Here is a 22100-nt window from a genome sequence, read left to right on the forward strand (position 1 = left end):
GTATTTTAAAGTTTATCACTGGCTAGCTTTCCTGTTACCCAGTCTCTCACCTTTTCCCTCTATTTTGTGGTCTTTGGAAACTACCATTTAGTTCAATATCTAGATTAAACAAAATATAATCAGAAAGGACATTTTTGGAGGAAATAGTTACACAGGATGAAAAACAAAATACGAAGCAGTAATGTGGTAAATGCTGGGCAGTGGGTGAATGTGCTCCTGTGTGTTGTGAAGGCGGCTCTCCCCAACACAGGTTAACAACCTCATTTGCATCAATATGCAGGACTCAACTGAATGAACTAATTAGAAACTCTGTAAATAATACTGATTGCTACTTGCTGTTACTATAGATATTGGTCAGACAGAATTTGGACCCCATGGGACATTATATATTTTCAATCTGTTTAATCAATTGCTGAACAATGTGTAGACAAGAAGGTCTTTAGAATCCATGCAACGATATTAATAGATTCAATGTTTCCGAAAGTATATGTCGGTGACCTCTCTGTTCTGAACCTGTACAGAATTCACTCAAAGTAGAGAGAAAGATATCCTTGTGGGAATTTGACATGGGATGGCTGAGGAGAATGATATTCTCTGTTACCTCCAATACAGCACATGTATTAATCTTTGCCAAAGTAGGTTATTAATGGGATGTCCTTAAAAGATGAAAGTTATCTGACTATAAATTTGATTGGAGGTAGATAGTCCAGAGTTGTGCTTTTTTAGAACTGATTTTTTTCCCCTTGTATTTAACTCTTTCTGTGTATTTCTCTTGTCTCTACGGGACAAGTGTAGACACATTAAAAACTAAGACTGTAGCTCATTCACTTTTCTTTCGTATTTCCCATAGACTGCAGAATGGTCTGCACATGTTAGGTCCTGGATAAATGGTGTTTGGCTGAATGAATAATTGGTTGAATCTATTTTCTTCACGTGTATCAATGTCCATTTCTTCAACACAGAGAAGTGTCTTTTCTTAAAGAAATCAAGAGATAGAAGCTTCCATGGCCCATTAATATTTGTCACTCACAAAATGAAGGGCTTCTTACAATGTCTGACATCCATACCATTTTCTGTGCATACAATAGTATGTATAGACATCTACATATGTATATCTATAATAACATATGTATAATTATAACATTTCTTTTCTGATACTTCTTTTTATTTCTCCTATTGTACTTGTACTTTATCATAAAATATAAAAAAAAATTTAGTCCTCTAAGAGACATCCTCAATTTTCATCTTCATCTTTCCAAACATGGCTGGTTACCAATACTACATACACTTTGCTATCATAGGGTGGCAGTATTATTTTAAAATAGCCTTAAATATTTATTTTTCTCTTGAAATGGAACCACCATTTGACCCTGTTATCCTACCACTTGTTATAGAACCAAAGGACTTAAAATCAGCATACTACAGTGATGCAGCCACACTAATGTTTTCAGCAGCTTAATTCACAATTGCTAAATTATGAAACCAGACAAGGTGCCCCTCAACAGATGAATGGATAAAGAAAATGTGGTATATATTCACAATGGAGTATTACTCAGCCATAAAGAAGAATGACTTTATGGCATTTGCCAGTAAACAGATGGAACTAGAGAATATCATGCTAAGTGAAATAAGCCAATCCCCAAAAAACCAAAGGTTGAATGTTATGTCTGACATGCAGATGCTAAAACACAATAACAGGAGGAAGGGAAGAACAGAAGTTCATTGGATTAGACAAAGGGTAATGAAGGGAAGGGGGATGGGAATAGGAAAGACAGTAGATCAAATCAGACATAACTTTCCTATGTTCATATATGAATACATGACCAGTGAAACTCCATATCACGTTCAACCATAAGAATGGGATCCTAATTAGAATAAATTATACTCTATGTATTTATAATGTGTCATAATATGTTCTACTGTGATGTGTATCTAAAAAGAGCAAATAAAAATAAAATAAAAAACTATTTTTCGGGGTGTTTCAAGATGGCAGACTAGAGGGTGGCTGCATTTCATGTTGCTCCAGGACTCAGGATTCAAGAAGAGAAGATATGGAGAGACTTGGGACCAACTCAAAGCCACCAGTGAACTCTGACAACTGGGAGCATTGTCAAGGAGGCTGTTCAGCATGACGCTGGGACTCGGAGCAACCCACCAGGGCTCCGGTGGCTGCCCATAGGAGGAGGTGCATGGTGAGCTGTTTGGACTCAGAGCGACCGCTCCTGAACACGGGGGGCTGCCCAGAGGAGGAGGAGGAGCGCGGCGGATCGCTTGGACTCAGAGTGACTGCACCAGAGCGCTGGGCGGCTGCCCAGAGAAGAAGGTGAGCGGTGAGTTGTTTGGACTCAGAGCGACTGCTCCTGAACACCAGGGGGCTGCCCGGAGGAGGAGGAGGAGGAGTGTGGCGGGTCACTAGGTCTTGGAGCAGCTGCACCAGAGTTCCAGGTGGCTGCCAGGAGGAGGAGGCGTGCAGCAGGTTGCTTGGACTCAGAGCGACCACTCCTGAACACCAGGGGGCTGCCCGGAGGAGGAGTGCAGCGGATAACTTGGACTCGGAGTGACTGAACCAGGGCTATGGGCAGTTAGCAGGAGGAGGAGGTGCGCAGTGAGTTGCTTGGACTCCTAGCGACCGCACCGGAACACCGGGTGACTGCCCGGAGGAAGAGGCATGCGGCGGGTCACTGGGACTCGGAGCGACAGTACGAGGCTCCAGTTGGCTACTCAGAGGAGGGGCCGCATAGCCAGGTGATTAGGTGCAGACCAGGGTCCCAGGACCTAGGCGGCTTCTTGGTGGAAGAGCCGCACAGAGACAAGCTGAGGGGTGGAGTGAAGGTTCCAGGACTGCAGGCAGATTCTCAGGAGAGGCAGCCTAAGGAGACGTGTCTGCGAAGGGCGAGGCTCCCAGGCCCAGGAGGTAGGTCTGGGCCCCTGGGAACGTTGCAGAGGAAGGCAGCCCAGCCCAGGCAGTAGTTGTGGATTGAGGGGAACCTCTAGGAGGGGAACTGACCAGTGAGACCTCCCCATCGGGTGACTCTTCCCTGCTGGGTGAGGTTTTCCCACAAGGACGGTAAAACCAGAGACACAGGCCCAAACAGGCCTTGCCTCAGCCCACAGCCTAGTTCCCCTTTGGATGACCATTGGTCAACAAGTGGAGGCACCTCTGCCCACTAGCAGGGAATATACCCCACCTGAATGTCACCACCCCAAGAGAGGCAGCTTCCTTGTGGAGCTCCAAGACTTCAGGCTACTGAAGGCTAAGAGGGGATATACTAGAAACCTTCAGGGACATTATAAGTCAATAGAGGAAATCTGCAATATCTCAGCGGTCCACTGATACCAGACCAATATGAGAAAACAAGGGAAGAAAATGCCCCAAACAAATCTAGATGTTACATCAATAAAATCCAATGACAGCATGGCAGAAGAAATGACAGAAAGGGAGCTCAGAATGTACATGATTAAAATGATCAGGGAAGCAAATGATGAGATAAAAGAGCAAATGGAGGCATTGAATGATGAGATGAAAGAGCAAATGCAGGCACTGAATGATCACACCAATCGACAGTTAAAAGAGCAAGTATAGGAAGCAAAAGATCATTTCAATAAAGAGCTAGAGATATTGAAAAAAAACAAACAAACAGAAATCCTTGAAATGAAGGAAACAATAAACCAAATTAAGAACTTCATAGAAAGCATATCCAATAGGATAGAACACCTGGAAGACAGAACCTCAGACATTGAAGACAAAATGTTTAACCTTGAAAACAAAGTTGACCAAACAGAGATGATGGTAAGAAATCATGAACAGAATCTCCAAGAACTATGGGATATCATGAAAAGACCAAATTTAAGAATTATTGGGATTGAGGAAGGCTTAGAGAAACAAGCCAAAGGAATGAACAATCTATTCAATGAAATAATATCAAAAAATTTCCCAAATCTGAAGAATGAAATGGAAAACCAAGTACAAGAGGCTTATAGGACTCCAAATACACAAAATTACAACAGACCCACACCAAGGCACATTATAATGAAAATACCTAACATACCAAATAAAGACAGAATTTTAAAGGCTGTGAGAGAAAACAACCAAATTACATTCAGGGGGAAACCAATACGGTTATCAGCAGATTTTTCAATCCAAACTCTAAAAGCTAGAAGGGCCTGGAACAACATTTTTCAAGCCCTGAAGTAAAATGGATGCCAACCAAGAATCTTATACCCAGCAAAACATACCTTCAAATTTGACGACGAAATAAAATCCTTCCATGATAAACAAAAGCTAAAAGAAATTACAAAAAGAAAGCCAGCATTACAGAACATTCTTAGCAAAATATTCCATGAGGAAGAGATGAAAAACAAAGAAGCAAATCAGCAAACGGAGGAATTATCCTAAAGGAATTGTCAAATAAAGGAGGAACAAAGTCGTGTCAAAAAAATAAATAAATAAAATTTAAAAAATGAACCAAATGACCGGGAATACAAATCATATCTCAATAATAACCCTGAATGTTAATGGCCTGAATTCATAAATCAAAAGACATAGACTGGCAGATTGGATTAAAAAGAAAGATCCAACAATATGTTGCCGGCAAGAGACTCACCTCATAGAAAGAGATACCCATAGACTAAAGGTGAAATGATGGGGAAAAACATACCATGCACATGGACTCAGCAAAAAAGATGGGGTATCCATCCTCATTTCAGATAATGTGGACTTCAAGTCAAAGTTAGTCAGAAGGGATAAAGAAGGACATTTCATACTGCTTAAGGGAGGCATAAATCAACAAGACATAGCAATCATAAATATCTATGACCCAAACAATGGCTCATCCATGTATGTCAAACAAATCCTTCTCAATTTCAGAAACCAAATGGACCATAACACAATAATACTAGGTGATTTTAACATGCCTCTCTCACCACTGGATAGATCTTCCAAACAAAAATTGAACAAAGAAACCACAGATCTCAATAACACAATCAATAATTTAGACTTAACAGACATTTATAGAATATACCATCCAACCAAGAGCGAATACACTTTCTTCTCAGCAGCACATGGATCCTTCACTAAAATAGACCATATATTATGCCACAAAGCTAATGTTAGCAAATACAAGAAGATAGAGACACTACCTTATATTCTATCAGATCATAATGGATCGAAATTAGAAATAAATGAAAGAGTAAAAAACAGAAACTACTCCAACACCTGGAGATTAAACAATATGCTATTATATGATGAATGGATAACACAAGATATTAGGAAGGAAATTAAAAAATTCTTAGAGATAAATGAGAACAAAGAAACATCATATCAAAATCTCTGGGACACTATGAAAGCAATACTTAGAGGAAAATCTATTTCATGGAGCACATTCAATAAAAGAAGTAAAACTCAACAAATAAACGACCTAACACTACAGCTCAAAGCCCTAGAAAAAGAACAGATCAACATCAAAATAGTAGAAGACAGGAAATAGTTAAACTCAGAGCTGAAATCAACGAAATTGAAACAAAAGAAACAATCGGAAAAATTGACAAAATAAATAGTTGGTTCTTCGAAAAAATAAACAAAATTGATAGACCTTTAGCCACACTAACAAAGAGACGACGAGAGAAAACACAAATCACTAAAATTCGGAAAGAACAAGGAAATACCACAACAGACAGGATTGAAATACAAAACATAATTAGAAGCTATTTTGAAAATCTATACTCCAACAAAACAAAATTTCGAAGACATCGGCAGGTTTCTAGAGACATATGAATTGCCTAAACTGAACGAGGAGGACATACACAATTTAAATAATCCAATTTCAAGTAATGAAATAGAAGAAGTCATCAAAAGCCTACCAACAAAGAAAAGTCCGGGACCAGATGGGTTCTCAGCCGAGTTGTACAAAACCTTTAAAGAAGAGCTCATTCCAATACTTCTCAAAGTATTCCATAAAATAGAAGAGGAGGGAACCCTCCCAAACTCATTCTATGAAGCCAATATCACACTGATACCTAAACCAGACAGAGACACATCGAGGAAAGAAAATTTCAGACCAATATCCTTAATGAACATCGACGCAAAAATTCTCAACAAAATTTTAGCAAATCGCATACAAAAACATATTAAAAAGATAGTGCACCATGATCAAGTGGGTTTCATCCCAGGGATGCAAGGTTGTTTCAACATCAGGAAATCAATAAATGTCATTCACCATATCAATAGACTTAAAGTCAAAAATCACGTGATTATTTCAATCGATGCAGAAAAAGCATTTGATAAAATACAGCACCCCTTCATGCTCAAAACACTAGAGAAAACTGAGGTAGTGGGAACATTCATTAACATTGTAAAGGCCATCTATGCTAAGCCCATGGCTAATATCATTCTGAATGGTGAAAAACTGAAAGCATTCCCCCTAAAAACTGGAACAAGGCAGGGCTGCCCTCTTTCACCACTTCTATTCAATATCGTCCTTGAAACTCTAGCCAGAGCAATTAGACAGACCAAAGAAATTAAAGGGTTACAAATAGGAAAAGAAGAACTCAAACTATCCCTATTTGCTGATGATATGATTATATACTTAGAGGAACCTGGAAATTCCACCAGAAAACTTTTAGAATTCATAAGTGAATTCAGTAAAGTAGCGCGATATAAAATCAATGCTCATAAATCAAATGCATTTTTATACATAAGTAATGAATCTTTGGAAAGAATAATTAGGAAAACTACCCCATTCACAATAGCATCGAAAAAAATAAAATTCTGGGAATCAATCTCACAAAAGAGGTGAAAGACCTCTACAATGAGAACTACAGAACACTAAAGAAAGAAATTAAAGAAAACCTTAGAAGATGGAAAGATCTCCCATGTTCTTGGATAGGCAGAACTAATATTGTCAAAATGGCCATACTACCTAAAGTGCTATACAGATTCAATGCAATTCCAATTAAAATCCCAATGGTGTACCTTACAGAAATAGAGCAAGCAATCATGAAATTCATCTGGAAGAATAAGAAACCCAGAATAGCTAAAGCAATCCTTAGCAGAAAGAGCGAAGTAGGGGGTATCGCAATACCAGATCTTCAACTCTACTACAAAGCAATAGTAACAAAAACAGCATGGTATTGGTACCAAAATAGAAAAGTAGATCAATGGTACAGAATAGAGGACATGGACACAAACCCAAATAAATACAATTTTCTCATACTAGACAAAGGTGCCAAAAATATGCAATGGAGAAAAGATAGCCTATTCAACAAATGGTGCTGGGAGAATTGGAAATTCATATGCAATAGAATGAAACTAAACCCATATCTCTCACCATGTACGAAACTAAACTCAAAATGAATTAAGGACCTCAGAATTAGACTAGAGACCCTGCAGATTGTAGAAGAAAAAGTAGGTCCAAATCTTCAACATGTCGGCTTAGGACCAGACTTCCTCAACAGGACTCCCATAGCACAAGAAATAAAAGCAAGAGTCAATAACTGGTATAGATTCAAACTAAAAAGCTTTCTCTCAGCAAAGGAAACTATCAGCAATGTGAAGAAAGAGCCTACAGAGTGGGAGAAAATCTTTGCCACTCATACATCAGATGGAGCAGTCATCTCCAGAATCTATAAAGAACTCAAAAAACTCTACACCAAGAATGCAAATAACCCAATCAACAAATGGGCTAAGGAAATGAACAGACACTTCACAGAAGATCTACAAGCAATCAACAAACATATGGAAAAATATTCAACATCTGTAGCAATAAGAGAAATGCAAATCAAATCCACCCTAAGATTCCATCTCTCCCCAATTAGAATGGCGATTATCAAGAATACAAGCAACAACATGTGTTGGCAAGGATGTGGGGAGAAAGGTACACTCACACATTGCTGGTGGGGCTACAAATTAGTGCATCCACTCTGAAAAGCAGTATGGAGATTCCTCAGAAAGCTTGAAATGGAACCACGGTTTGACCCAGCTATCCCACTCCTTGGCCTATACCCAAAGGACTTAAAATCAGCATACTACAGAGATACAGCCACATCAATGTTCATAGCTGCTCAATTCACAATAGTCAGATGGTGGAACCAACCTAGATGTCCTTCAATTGATGAGTGGATAAAGAAACTGTGGTATATATATACAATGGAATATTACTCAGCCATAAAGAATGATAAAATTATGGCATTTGCAGGCAAATGGATGAAATTGGAGAATATCATGCTAAGTGAGATAAACCAATCTCAAAAAAACCAAAGGACGAATGATTTTGCTGATATGTGGATGATGACACATAATGGGGGGTGTCAGGGGTTAGTGTTAGGGTTAGAGTTAGGGTTAGGGAGGGGGGCAAGAAAGGAGGAAGGAAGGATTGTATAGAGGGAAAAGAGGGGTGGGAAGGGTGGGGGGAAGGGAAAAAATAACAGAATGAATCAAACAACATTATCCTATGTAAATTTATGATTACACAAATGGTACGCCTTTATTCCATGTACAGAGAAACAACATGTATCCCATTTGTTTACAATAAAAAAAAACTATTTTTCTTTTGTTTTTGCTAACTGTCTTTAAGTATTTTAGTAGCTCAAGACTGTATTAAATATTTAAATTAATGAATGAATGGATCTTGAGTTTGACTTATAGCAGAAAAAAAAAAAAAGAATTTCTTTACTGTCTCAGCTAGCCCCATGAGCACAGACTTTGGCAGTCATTTCCATTCTTCAGAATAGTGCTTGAAACATAAAAGATGATCAATGAAAAATTTAAAGGGAATGAATATAAATAAAGACAATATGATCAAGTAGCCATACAGATGTTCTGGCTGTTCTGCAACCTACAAAGTAATTTTCTACCTTAGGGTCTTTGTGCCTACTGTTTCCTCCTCTCTCAATGCTCTGTATACCCTCATGGTTAATCCCATCATTTTCTTCAGCCCTGTTTTAAAATGTCACTTTAAGTATGTTTCCCTTCTGTGGTCTGTTAAAACATTCTTCCTCCAACGGCCTCACCCCAATTCCTCTTTTCCAGCTTCACTTTGTATTTTTCATAGTACATATTACTGTGTATCATTCTACAGTATGTGTTTGATGTTGCCCCTTTCCTTGCTCTACCATGCTGTCACAGTAGGATTTGAGGTCCCCGATTTCTAGGATTCTATCAGTTCAAGGTCTTATCAGGAAACAGGAATCATTGTAGATAGTTCAACTAAAAACAGTTTACAGAACGATTACTTACAGCAGTTTGGGCAGGGGCAAGAGAATAAACAAGGTATACTGAAACTGAACCTGAATGAACAAGAGGAAGAAGAAACTTACTAAATGGAAGGTGGAGCTGGGAAGCAGGGCTTGCTTGAAAAAAGGGACTCAACTATTGACAAGAGAGACAGTTCACTGGAAGTAAGGAGGGGCAGGGAAAGAAATGACCAATTCTTCTCTCTTGCTTTATGCCAATCTCCCTCCAAATGCCTCCTGTTATTAGGAGATATTCTACCAAATGAAAACTAGCTGGCCAGGAGCCCAGGTGAATCAGTTCTTAGGGGTCAGCCTTTTGGGGAACAGAGAGGGTGGAGAAGCAGAGAATGGTTCCTGTGAGGGAAACAGGACAAAAACCACAGTTGTACTGTTTGGCTCACATCTGAATCTTTACTGCCCAGAATAGTGCCTAGCACACTTCAGGTATTCTCTCTCTCTGTATTTTTGGATTGAACCCAGGACCTTCTACATGCTAGGCAAGTGCTCTAACAATGAGTTACATCCCCAACCCAATAAATATATTTGAAAATAGAATTATCAATAATAGATGAGGGTTTGTAACAAAGCAACAGTGGCAGGTCTCATGTCTTCTTCTGGGGGAGATGGTAGTTGTCCAAGATGTGTTTTTAAGAACTTCATAGATAGCTACCCTGACAAGAGGGATATTCGGTGTCTTTTTCTTTTGTTTATTACTTCAACCCAGTCATCACTTATTTATAATGTATGAGTTATACCTGAACATTCAAAGATCCTGGGAGAATTTTTTCAATAAGAAGTTTTGGTAACTGCATGATTTTATTTCTCAAGGTAAAAGGTATTAAAAGATAGCTACTAAATTGCTTTATTATTACACAAAGTAAGTGAAAAGGATTTAGTGACTTTACTGATTAATTAGCTTAAACTCCCTCCTTGATTATGAGGATTCATGAGGATGAACAGCATAGACAGGGGACATAGATATATCTATGATCTCAACTCTAAGTCAGCTGCGTACCTGTAATTCTTTCCCTCTGCTTTATTATAAGAGCCATTCTGGCATCAATGTGGACATTCGATGAGAGGACAGTGTCATTTGCTTATAAAAGGAAATCAGGAGAAAGACCAAGTATCAGAGGGGAAATGGTGACTTTAGTTTGGATACGTTAAGTCTGAGGTGTCAGATACCCAAAAGGCAATATCTTGCTGGTAGCCAGCACACACAGGTCTGAATCTCAGGAAAGAACCCTGAAAATTATGAACACACAAGTAGTAGCTGAAATCACAACAGGATAAAATCACCTAGGGATAATTTGCAGCATGAGAAGAAACAAGAAACAAAAGCTTTTTGTTTTTGTTTTTGTTTTTTTGTAGTAGGAACTGAACCCAGGAGTGCTTAACCACTGAGCAACATCCCAGCCCTTTTTAGATTTCATTTTGAGACAGGGTCTTGCTAAATTGCTTAGGGACTCACTAAGTTGCTGAGGCTGGCCTTGAACTTGTGATCCTCCTGCCTCAGCCTCCTGAGCCGCTGAGATTACAGGTATGGACCATCACACTTGGGTACAAAAGCTTCTTAGGTCTACTCCCCTAGCCACCTCACAGTAAACCAGAAACCGCATCCTCTGTGCTTAAATGTCTTCAGTGAATGCATTGGTTTGGGATAACATGTTCCACAGGTTGCAGAGTATGGAGCCTAAAGTGATCTGAGAAGCAATGTCAAATGATGAATTGACATAGTAAGTATCTCAGACAACTCCTGCTAAAAGGTCTATCTGAAGGAGCTGGGTGGAGAGAGAATCTGGGTGTGAGAAAATGATTCTGACAAACCGTGAACAGCAGGTTGGAATGTCCTGGTGCAGGTGACAGGATGTGTGTGGGGGGAGGGGATAGGTTTCCTGAGTGCAGAGTCATAGCCACCAGGGCTTTTCACAGGACATCGGCATCTAAGATGGAGGGTAGAAGGGAGCTGCCAAGGGTGCTGAGCTGATCTACAAGAATGACTAAGAGATGCAGGGAGATAGAATAGTAAGTACAATGATCAAATGATCATTGATGGGATATTTTGCCAGAGCACAATTGAAGAGTGATGAAATAGGGAAAAAAAAAAAAAAGGAGAAAGAAAAGAAACAATTTGTTATGGTTTAGACATGAAGTGTACCCCATAAGCTCATGTGTAGAACAATGCAAGAAGGTTCAGAAGAGTAATGATTGGGTTGTGAGAGCCTTAACCCAATCAGCGAATTAATCCCTGATGGGATTAACAGAGTGGTAACTCGAGGCAGGTGGGGTGTGGTTGGAAGAGGTGGGTCATTGGGGGCGTATCTTTGGGGTATATATTTTGTAACTGGCTGTGTGGAGTTTCTATCTCTCTCTTTCTGCTTCCTGGTGCTATGTTCCCAGCTTCTTTCCTCTGCCACACTCTTCCACCGTGATGTTCTCCTCATCTCAGTCCCTGATGAATGGAGCTCATTGTCTATGGATAAGATCTCTGAAAACGTGAGCCCCCAAATAAACTTGTCCTCCTACAAAATTGTTTTTGTCAGGTCTTTCAGTCACAGCAGTGAAAAAGCTGTGAAAACACAATTCCAGAATATTGTTTCAAGGAACTTATCTGGAAAGGGAAGGAGAGGGGTTATCATCTTGAAAACGAGAGGAGGTTGGGGTGGGGAGGGGAGTGGGGGGGAATAAAGAAAGAAAAGAGAGAATACCAAATTGGCAAGGCCTTAAGCATTGTAAGGAACAGGGCAAAGAGCATGGTGGAAGGATTTGTCTGGAAGCTGAAGCTAAATAGTGAGACCTTTTCTTCAGAGATTACATTAAACAAAGTGAGGGTAAAGTAATAAATAGGTTTTGCGTATTGAAATGGGATGTTGGGGGAGTTGATATCTCAATTCCCTCTAAATAAAAAGGCAAGGCTAAAATAAGAGAGTTTGATGGCAGTGGTGGGTTGCTCTGAGAAAGGTGATAAAAGTTTGGAAGACAAAGAGCCGTGAAGCTGGGCATGGTGGTGCACGCCTGTAATCCCAGGGGCTCAGGAAGCTGAGGTTGGGGGATTGCAAGTTCAAAGGCAGCTTCAGGAACTTAGTGAGAACCTGTCTCAAGATAAAAAAAATAGTAAAGGTCTGTGGATGTAGCTCAGTAGTTAAGCACTCTTGGGTTCAATCTTTAGTCCCTGGTACCAAAAAAAAAAAAAAGAAGAAGCCACAAGAACTGGAGAGGCCCATAGAAATCACTTAATTTTGTGGTTTTCAAACTTTGCTTTTTCAATCAGTGAATCATTTCTCCAAATGAACTCTTTTGCAGAAGTCTAGCATATATAAATTAAATCAAAGTTTGGCCACTCAGCCGGAAGAGGTAGTGAAAAACCCTGACAGAGCCTCAAATGTTGTGTCCCTTCTTCCCACCACCTGCTTAATCTCATTGCCAAATGTGATTCTAGGGGCATCTCTGAGAAATGCTTAGGACTCCTTTGAGTAGTTTTAAAACCATTAATGTCTGAGTTTGATTCCCAGGATCACAAGGAAAAAAAAAACTTATATCAACAACAAAAAACTCCCAAAACCATCAATGCTGTTTTGTTGGTGAAGAAACACACCCAAAGAATGAATTAACTTGCCCACAATAGAGCGAGGAGTATAATCCACCTCTCCTAATTCCTAAACAGAACATTCACTGTATTACGCTATCCCACTGAGTGTGAACTTAAAATTAATTGTCTTCAATAATAAAAGTCTCCAAGTACCCTGAAGTTTTCCAACAACACTTACCCTTAGATAATCTTTCCATACCTCACATTTCTTCTTTGTTAAAGATATTAGAAAACATTTCCTACCAACCTCAACACTTTAGATAAGAAAGTACTATGTGTTTGGAGATCCTGGGAAGGAATTTTGCGGTACACTTTCAGTATATTTCTTGTGAAAATATAAGGCTTTTCTGGGGAAATCATCAAACAGAAATGAGAATAAAAAACGTTGGAACAGGAGACCCAGAGGCGCACCATGTGTGGATTGCTGCTCAGGCTGAATTGTGCAGACGTACAGTTTGGGTTTAGGTTGGATTTGGAACCATGGAGGTGGGAAAGGAAACGTCGTCCCCTCTAGTACCCCCGGCTGTCTTGGAGTGGAACCTTCCCCCTAATGCGCCCGCATGTATGGGAAGACAGTTGGAGGCTGCGCAGTACTGGTCTGATGGGGCGCTTCTGCTTGGGGCCTCCAGCCTTAGTGGCCGCTGTGGGCTGGCTCCCTCTGGTTTTCAAGGACCTGTGTGCTGCCCCCAACGAAGGCTTCTGCTCCACTGGAGTCCAGACAGAGGCCGGCGTGGCCGACCTCACTTGGGTGGGGGACAGAAGTATCCTGGTGGCTTCTCATTCAGGTGCAGTTGGATTGTGGGAACTGGATGAGAATTAGACACTTATTGTCAGCAACTTCTGCAAGTAGGAGCATGACATTGTGTCTACAGTCAGTATCCTGAGTTCTGGCACACAAGCTGTCAGTGGTACCTAAGACTTCTGCATTAAGATTTGAGACCTTGCTCACCAGATGGTATTGAATTCATATGGAGCTCATGACTGACCGGTGTGTTGCTGCCTCTCCCCATAAGGACTCCATGCTTCTTTCTTGTAGTGAGGATAGTAGAATTTTACTGTGGGATACCAGCTGTCCCAAGCCATCATCACAGATAGACTGCAATGCCTCTGGCTACCTTCCTACCTCCCTGGCTTGGCATCCTCAACAAAGTGAAGTCTTTGTCTTTGGTGATAAGAATGGGAATGTCTCCCTTGTGGACTCCCACACAGGGTTCCCTTCCTGGCCTTTCTCAGTGAAGACTGCTCACTTGCTGTGCTGGACTCAAGCCTTTCTGATGTGTTTAGAAGCCAGGCCCACAGAGATTTTTTGTGAGATGCTAATTGGTCTCCACTCAATCACTCCCTCCTCACCACAGTTGGCTGGGACTATTAGGTCATCTACCATATTGTGCCCGCAGAACCTCTCCCAGTCCCTGGACTTGAGAGTGTTGCTGAGTAGATTGGATTTAAGAAAGAAAGTAAACCCCTCATGAGAATCCACTCCTTCGCCCCTAACCCCTCAGTTTGTGAGACAACAGAGGAGTCTTGGATATTGATACACTCAATCTGTGCAGTTAGTAGGCATTGTTTCTCAGTGTGAAGGAGGCTGGAATTTGGTATCCTGTAGTCACAGGGAGGAAAAACTTTCCTGAAAATGGATATGTATGTGTACCTTAGTGTACATGAAGATCTATAGTTTTTGGTGCCAAGAGAAAGTAAAAAGAATTGTCCTCCATCTTCCTTAAGCACCTCCCTCCCCCATAAAAATTGAAAAAAGGATTTGATGCTTCCCATGTAGTTTTCTACAAAGAATTGGCCGTGCCTGAGTGAAGTATGGGATATGGTCATTCCTGGATTCTTGGAAGCAACTCATAAGAATAGGTACAACTTTTAATTTTTCAAATGGAGTTCGATTTACCATTATCATGGGAGATGCTTCCATTCACAAAATTCCAACCCAGCTACTTTGAACAAAGAGATAGGATACACTCACCACAGTTTTGCACAGCTCCTTGCCATTAATCTGAATCAAAACCCATTTTTTCTGGCTGAATAAAAAGTTTGGCTTATGCCTGTATGATGCCTCCCTGACCCCCATAGCTTTGTGTATATGAAAGATAAGTGTTTTTCTGGCATAGCTTCACTGAGCAAAGTTTAGGGGTGGTGAAGAGCTTAAAGCATTTGAGTGAAGCTAGAAAACTGACAGACTGTTACAAAGAAGTCTTTGTCACCTTTGCTACCCAAAACCAGTCTGAGGACTGATCTCCTGCCTCTGGGCCCTTCTGGGGATATAGGAAATCTGCTGTATTTGTAGACTCCTAAGATTTTGAAATTCAACATTGGGGAAAGAATTAGAAATACTGATTGGTTAAATAAAGAGTTTAGGCATTGTTTAAAAAGAAAAGAAACATTGGAACCTTAAAAAATGCTAATGGCCAGGTGTGGTGGTACACGCCTATAACCCCAGCGACTTGAGATGCTGAAGCTGGAGGATTTCAAATTTGAGGCCAGCCTTGGCAACTTAGCAAGGCCCTAAGAAGCTTAGCTTAAAATCTCAAAATTTAAAAAAAAATTAAAAGGACTGGGAATGTAGCTCAGTGGCTGAGTGCCCCTGGATTCAATCCCCTGTACAAAAAAAAAAAAAAGAAAAGAAAAAGAAAAAGAAAAGAATGCTAAGGTACTACATGTTGTCTTTAGTAACTTGTTTAACCTGGAGTTATGTTCGTGAGATTCATTATGTGATTGTATGTAACTGTAGTTCATTTCTTTTTAACATTATTAGTAATACACTAATATTAGTGCACTAGCTTTTAAGTGTGATCTTCAGGCTACCAGCATCAACATCATCCGGGATCTTGTTAGAAATGCACATTTGGGTCTCATCCAAATACCCTGAGTCAGAAACTTGGGGGTGGACCTAGCAGTTCATGTTGTCACAAGCTCCCCCAGCTGATTCTGATTATGCTGAATTTTGAGAATCACTGTTTCAGTGTTATGCTGGATATCTTACACATAAGCTTCTTTCTATCTTGTTCTGGCTCATTCTCTCTTTTTCAGATTACACAAAAATGAAATAAATTTCAATTAAATTTTTAAAAAGCATCTGAGCCATGGCTAAGCAGAAATAAAAAGCTACCAGGATACTAGAGGTGTTTGAGAGCTATTCCTTTTGTAGGCTTAGTCAGAAGGGCACATGGTAGGAAGAAAGGATGAAGAATGGAACCATGGAGTAGTTCAGGAAGAAGGTGAAGGTGAGTTAAGAGAGGATCCTTTTTGTAGCCATGTTATGATTAAAATGTCATTTAAAATATAGAATATACTTTGAAGCATATATGTGTATATCTATCTATTTATATATCTGTATTTGTGTGTGTGCATACACTGTGTATATACACGCATGCATGTGCACACACCTGAAATGATACATGTTGCTTAGAAAGGTTAACATGCCCCATTGGTAGACATGATTACTCCCCCTCTCTACTTACCCCTGCTTCTGAATAATTTAGGCCCAGCGGGGAGTAGCTTACTTTCACCACAGGACATAACTGCTGTTATTCAAATAGATCTTGCTGCCTTGGCCAGGCATTCTAAAATGAAATGAATCTCTATGTTACTACTTTGACTCCCTTTTTTAATTTTTTTTTTTAATTTTTTTTTATTTTGGAGCTGCAGTTGCCTTTGCAAGGCATCTCTTTTCCCTGCTGCTAACATCACATATCATCATACTGAAAGTGAACACACAAAAAGGAGGTAAAAAAGCATATCCTTTATTTATTTGGAAAGAAACCAGTTATTAACTGAACATTTATTCTTAAATGGTTTACAAGTGTTCAGACTGCACAAGGGTAGTCCACTTTGAAAGGTACCACACAGGGTAACAGTTAAAGATGTCATTGTTGTACAAGAGGACACAGAGGACTTTAACCTGCCAGATGCCTGGGGATACTCAGGGAAGAATCTCTTGAAAGAAATTAATTGTGCAACACACACACCCCAAGGAAAACTCCTCTAGCAGACAGAAAATAGCACCAAATGAGTCTTGTACATCTTTGAGATTTGTCATTTGCAACGTTTGGGGCCATAGAGATACTGGAGCAACAGTTTATCCTCTCTGCCAGACTTCTATTAAAGGAAACTAGATGCCATTAGAAAATCTCTTGTCCTCACCCTTGTCGAGGTCCCTGCCACTGTAATAACTTTCTGAACAGACTACTCTCCTCCTACATTATCCATTCTCCAGTCCCCACTTCATGTCATTGCTGGACTGACCTTAAAAAAGTACAAATTTGATTGTGTCCTCAGTCCATGTATTAGGATTCTCCAGAGAGACAGAGACAATAGGATGTGTATACAGAAATGTGGAAGAGGATTTATTGGGAATTGCCTCATAAGATTATGGAGACTGAGAAGGGACAGGATAAGTTATGTGCAGGCTGGAGACCCAGGGAGGCTGGTAGCGGTGGCTCAGTCCAAGTCTGAAGGCCTCAGAACCAGGGAGCTGATGATGTAACTCTCAGTTCAAGAACAAAAGCCTGAGAATCCATGAAAGGGGGCTGCTGCTGTAAGTTCTCGAGTCTGGAGCCTGGAGAAGCTGGACTTCTGATGTCTAGGGCAGTAGATGAACATGTACCAACTCTCCGGGGAGATGCCAGTTGGCCTTCTGTATTTGTTCTCTCTGTTGAGTAGATAGTGCTCACCCACATTGAGGGTGGTTCTTTCCCACCTAGTTCACTCAGACTCATATGGGTTTCAAGGAATTCCCTGATCCCATGAAGCTCATACAAAAACTGACCTTCAAAGCTGCCATAGTTTGGATCTGGAATATGTCTCCAGCTTGGTACTATTGGGAGATGGTGGAAACATTAGACGGTGGGGCCTAATGGGAAGTTTTAGGTCATAGGAGATGAGCCCTTGAATGAGATTATAAAAGACTGGTCTTCTTCTTTCTCTCTTTTTTGTATCCCCACCATGAAGTGATTGGTTTTGCTCCCACCATGTGACACACAACCACAGGTTCAAAGCAATGGAACTTCTAAAGCCATTAGCTAAAATAAACCTTTTTTCTTTATAGGTTGATTTATCCCAGGTATTTGTGACAGTAATGAAAAACTGAATAACACAGTAGTCTGCATATCACATCTTGGTGTTTGCTTTGACAAATTAGAGACCCAGAGCTGACTCTATGCCCCATTGATAATAATTACGCAGATCTTCATTACAAATTTTCAGTGCACTACTCAGTCCTGGTATCTTTTTACAATTTTATTATTATTTTTTCCCTTCATCTTCATCTCTTGACATGTTTTATCCTATTATGTTGCATTTAATTTTGATGGTTGCCTCAAATTCCTTTTGGAAATGTGGAAGGTGAAAATAAAGAGATGCATAAATCCTTCTCAGAGGATTGTTTCTCTGTTATCGTTGAATAAATTCTGAACTTCTCAATCAGTTGAGTTTCCCCATGATATGGCCTCAACTCACTTGCATAGTTTTATTGCCTTCTACCAAAGTATGTACACCCTTTGTTTTATCAGATTGGGTCACCTGTCTTTCTCCAAACTTTTCCCCATGTCTTTGTTCACGTTATTACCTCTGCCTGAATCATTCCCTTTCTTATTTCTGTCTGTCGAGATCTGTTCTATTCAATTTCACAGTTCCATTGCTTACTTCTTCTTGAATCCTTCCCTGTTCCAGGTACCACTTATGATTAGCCTGCTCTAGAACATTTGTTTATTGCCCTTATCATATTCTGAATTGTATTACAGTTGTTTGTATATTTAGCTTACACTGCAACCTCCTCCGTGCCCTGAAAAATGACAAGCTTCTTGAAGGCTGGAGCCATACCACACTCATCACCACATTCTCTCTACAGCATGCACTTCATTATATTGTAGGTGCTCCACAAATGACTGTTGAACAAATTTAAATGACTAAAAATAATAAATGCCACTGTATTTCTGTGTGGATAAGAGACCTCATCTTTCAACACTTGGATACATGCAGAGGAACATGGAACTATGCAGCACAACCCATTTCTACTACTGGAAAACCCAACCATAAAGGGTAGGTCGTGCTGTCACAGGGTCAGTAGCCCTTGCTTCTTTATGAAAGATAATTAGCTTCTTTTTATTTCAAAACAACATTATTCAGTGGGGATTGGATAATTTGGGGGAGAAACTCTAAAGAATGCTAAAAATGTAAACATGCATGGAAGAAAATATGGATACAGTAACATAGCAGCACTAACCTCCCTGCAGAAAATGAGGATATGACTTATTTCTTCTCCTATGCTATAGTCAGTGAAATAGTTGTTGCCCAACCTATCTGAGAAGTCACCAGACACTCTGAGTCAGTTTGAAGAATTTGATAAATATGCCCTTAGAGATGGAGAACAGGATACAGATGCCAAAAATAGATCTGATGAGTGAGTGCAGTAGAATTCGTAGTATGACAAAATCAGGAAGCTGGAATTTACTGAGCTGAAAACCATAACAGGAAAGCAAAAGACAATGATAATGCTTCATTCTTAAAGTCAATGCTGTTAAATAAACATATTAATATGCCAAAAGTTTAAAGTGATGCTTCTTTTTTTCTCTTTACTCCTAAATTTTATATACCATGTTGCTTTTTAAAAGTTTTTTTTTTTTTTTTTTTTTTTTTTTTTTGATACTGGGATTGATTCCAGGGGCACTTAACCACTGAGCCACATCCCTGGCCCTGGCCCTTTTTATTTTTTATTTTTTTTAAAGTTCTGAGTCAGAGTCCTGCTAAGTTACTTAGGACCTCACTAAGTTGCTGAGGCTGCCTTTGAACTTGTGATCCTAAGAATTATATTTTGGAAGTACATTCTGTTCACTACTCATCGTATACTTTATATTTTCTAATTAGGTAAAGAGAAAAAAAGAAAATAAAAAATGACATCAACTAGGGAGCACAAGGAAAAAGGACAAAGATAATTTCCAAGTAATTATTTTGAAGATTTTTGTTTAGGCTTGGAAAAAAGGCATTCAGCATGCTGTCGCTGACATATGGTTCCCTCTATGACCCTCAGAACTAAACAGTATGAATAATCCAAAGCTTGCCAGAATCCAAGACTTTTATATTAAAGTCATTCTTTTTTTTTCCTCAGGCATTGTGTAGCTGCTTTGCTGTACAACAATGGAAATACATTTCCTGCCTTTTTTCCCCTTTTTTCTTTTTCTTTTTTTTTTAAATTCAAGAGCAAGCTTTAGAGTTTAACTAAAATTTCTCTATCAAATAAAGTGGGGCAGCAGTACTTAGAACTATTTTTCTGTTTTTATTCATGACCTGGGTCACAGAAGAATGCTGGCTTTGAAGTCTTAAAATTTTTTTTCTTTTTTCTTTTTTTATGTTCAGAAGATATCACATTTGTCTTACACAGTCTAGTAGGGATGGTTGATTTTAGTTCTTTGTATGCCCTCTATTATTAATGATCCAAACAGTAAATGTATGAAATAAAACTGCCTTTTTGCATATGATCGATAACTTTTGTATTTGAAAGAATAAGCTGGCAAAGCATTATGTTTTTGCTATAGGTCTTCATAAGTCATCTACATAAAGGATGCTAAATAGGAAGAGGTAATAGTGACATAAGTATTCAGGTTCTGTTTTAATTGCTGTGGGATTATCAACATTTTTCCATATAGAATTCCCTTAAACAACCAACTAGGTGTCTGTCTTAGTGTTTTATTAAATTCTGATCACCTTCCACACCCTTATTAGAAACATCCTCAAATTCATTCAGGGGATGATATCACTCATCTCTGCAAAAACCTTAGTTTCTCCCCATTGTCTACTTATTCTTTTTAGTTTGGTATTCAAGGCCATCCATGATTTGGTTCCAATTCATCATTCGAACTTTACCTGTCATTAATGACTCCCTTGCCTATACTTATATTTCAACTAAACACACACATTTTACATGCTCCACCACACATGTTCCTACCACCATTACTTTTGCTCTTATTATACTCTCTCTGGATTATCCAACCCTTCATTTCCACCTTTATTTGAAGGTAGAAATCCTACCCTTATTTCAAAACCAAGTCTACATGTCCCATGTTTAACAGTCTTACTTGTCCTATGTATTAAAGTTTTTATCCTCTTTTCCCTGTTATTTTCTGTCTTAATAATTCCATTATTTCTGGAATTAAACATTATTTTGACATTATTTACTTTGTAATGCCATAGCAGTGTAGCAGCCTTTCTTATTCATGCCAATTGTTCACTTTGCTGAATGATGGGAGTGAACCCTTAATGTCCACCCTTAATGGCTCTCTGAACATTTCTCTCTTAATCATTTCTAAATGTCCATACTGTTCTGGTTAAGAAAACCTGGCATCCTAGCAATAGTTCTTTCCTTAAACCAGTGTGTGTTAGTTTTTTGTCACTGTGACCAAAATACCTGATGAGAACAACTTAGAGGTGGAAGAATTTATTTGGGGCTCATGGTTTCAGAGGTCTCATGGTCAGCTGACTCCATCTCTCTGGGTCTGACTCTCAGACAGAATATCATGGCTGCTCACAGCTCAGAAACAGAAAGAGGGCACCAGGAGCCAGGGACAAGATATATAATCCTCAAGAGCATGTCCCCAGTGACCTACTTCCTCTAGCTATTCCCTGCTTGCCTACAGTTATCACCCAGTAGTGTATTCAAATCATCAATCTATCAATTGGATTAATCTACTGATTAGGTTACAATTCTCATAATCATTTTTACCTCTGAACATTCCTGCATTGTGTAACATGAGCTGTTTTGAAGGATGCCTCTCATCCAAACAATAACATAGGGGAACCTGGTGACTTACTGATAATGATGCTTTCCCTCCTCAGAGATGAATGTTCATTATGTATGGAAATAACACAAATTTCATTAATGGAAAACAGAGTATAGAACAGAGTTTGGTCTCTGAATTAATATTTAAGGTCTGCATAGCACATCAGGAGAGTAGTCCCCTCAGACATTTGAAGGAATGACCCACCCATCAATTTAGCCTGTGGAATGTGTGACTCTGCAGGAGACAAAGCCTTGGATCCATCAATACAGCCACACTGGCAGACCTGAGATAAGAGTCTCTTTAGCTTCAAGCAGAATTTGCATAACTCCCAGAACTCAAGCCTCAGGTGCCAACAATGCTCAAAATAATCTTTACAATTGTCTCAGGGTTTAGCTATCTCCCACTGATAAAGGGTGTTATTTATCATTTCTTGACTCATCCTTTAAAAGCAAATGTCCTGGTTACATGTATAAAAGCTTGCGAGATCCCTTCCCTGTTTATTT

The 22100-nt window shown here is 39.5% G+C and overlaps 1 pseudogene across 1 annotated transcript; it reads left to right on the top strand.

Annotated features, from left to right (window-relative positions):
* Positions 1 to 13282: 13282 nt before the first annotated feature.
* LOC306650779 (methylosome protein WDR77-like) lies at positions 13283 to 14395 on the top strand (annotated as a pseudogene). Its single transcript has one exon. The product of its transcript is annotated as a methylosome protein WDR77-like (transcript).
* The last annotated feature ends 7705 nt before the right edge of the window (positions 14396 to 22100 follow it).

The sequence above is a fragment of the Sciurus vulgaris genome (genome assembly GCF_902686455.1).
Source record: "Sciurus vulgaris genome assembly, chromosome: X".
NCBI lineage: Eukaryota > Metazoa > Chordata > Mammalia > Rodentia > Sciuridae > Sciurus > Sciurus vulgaris.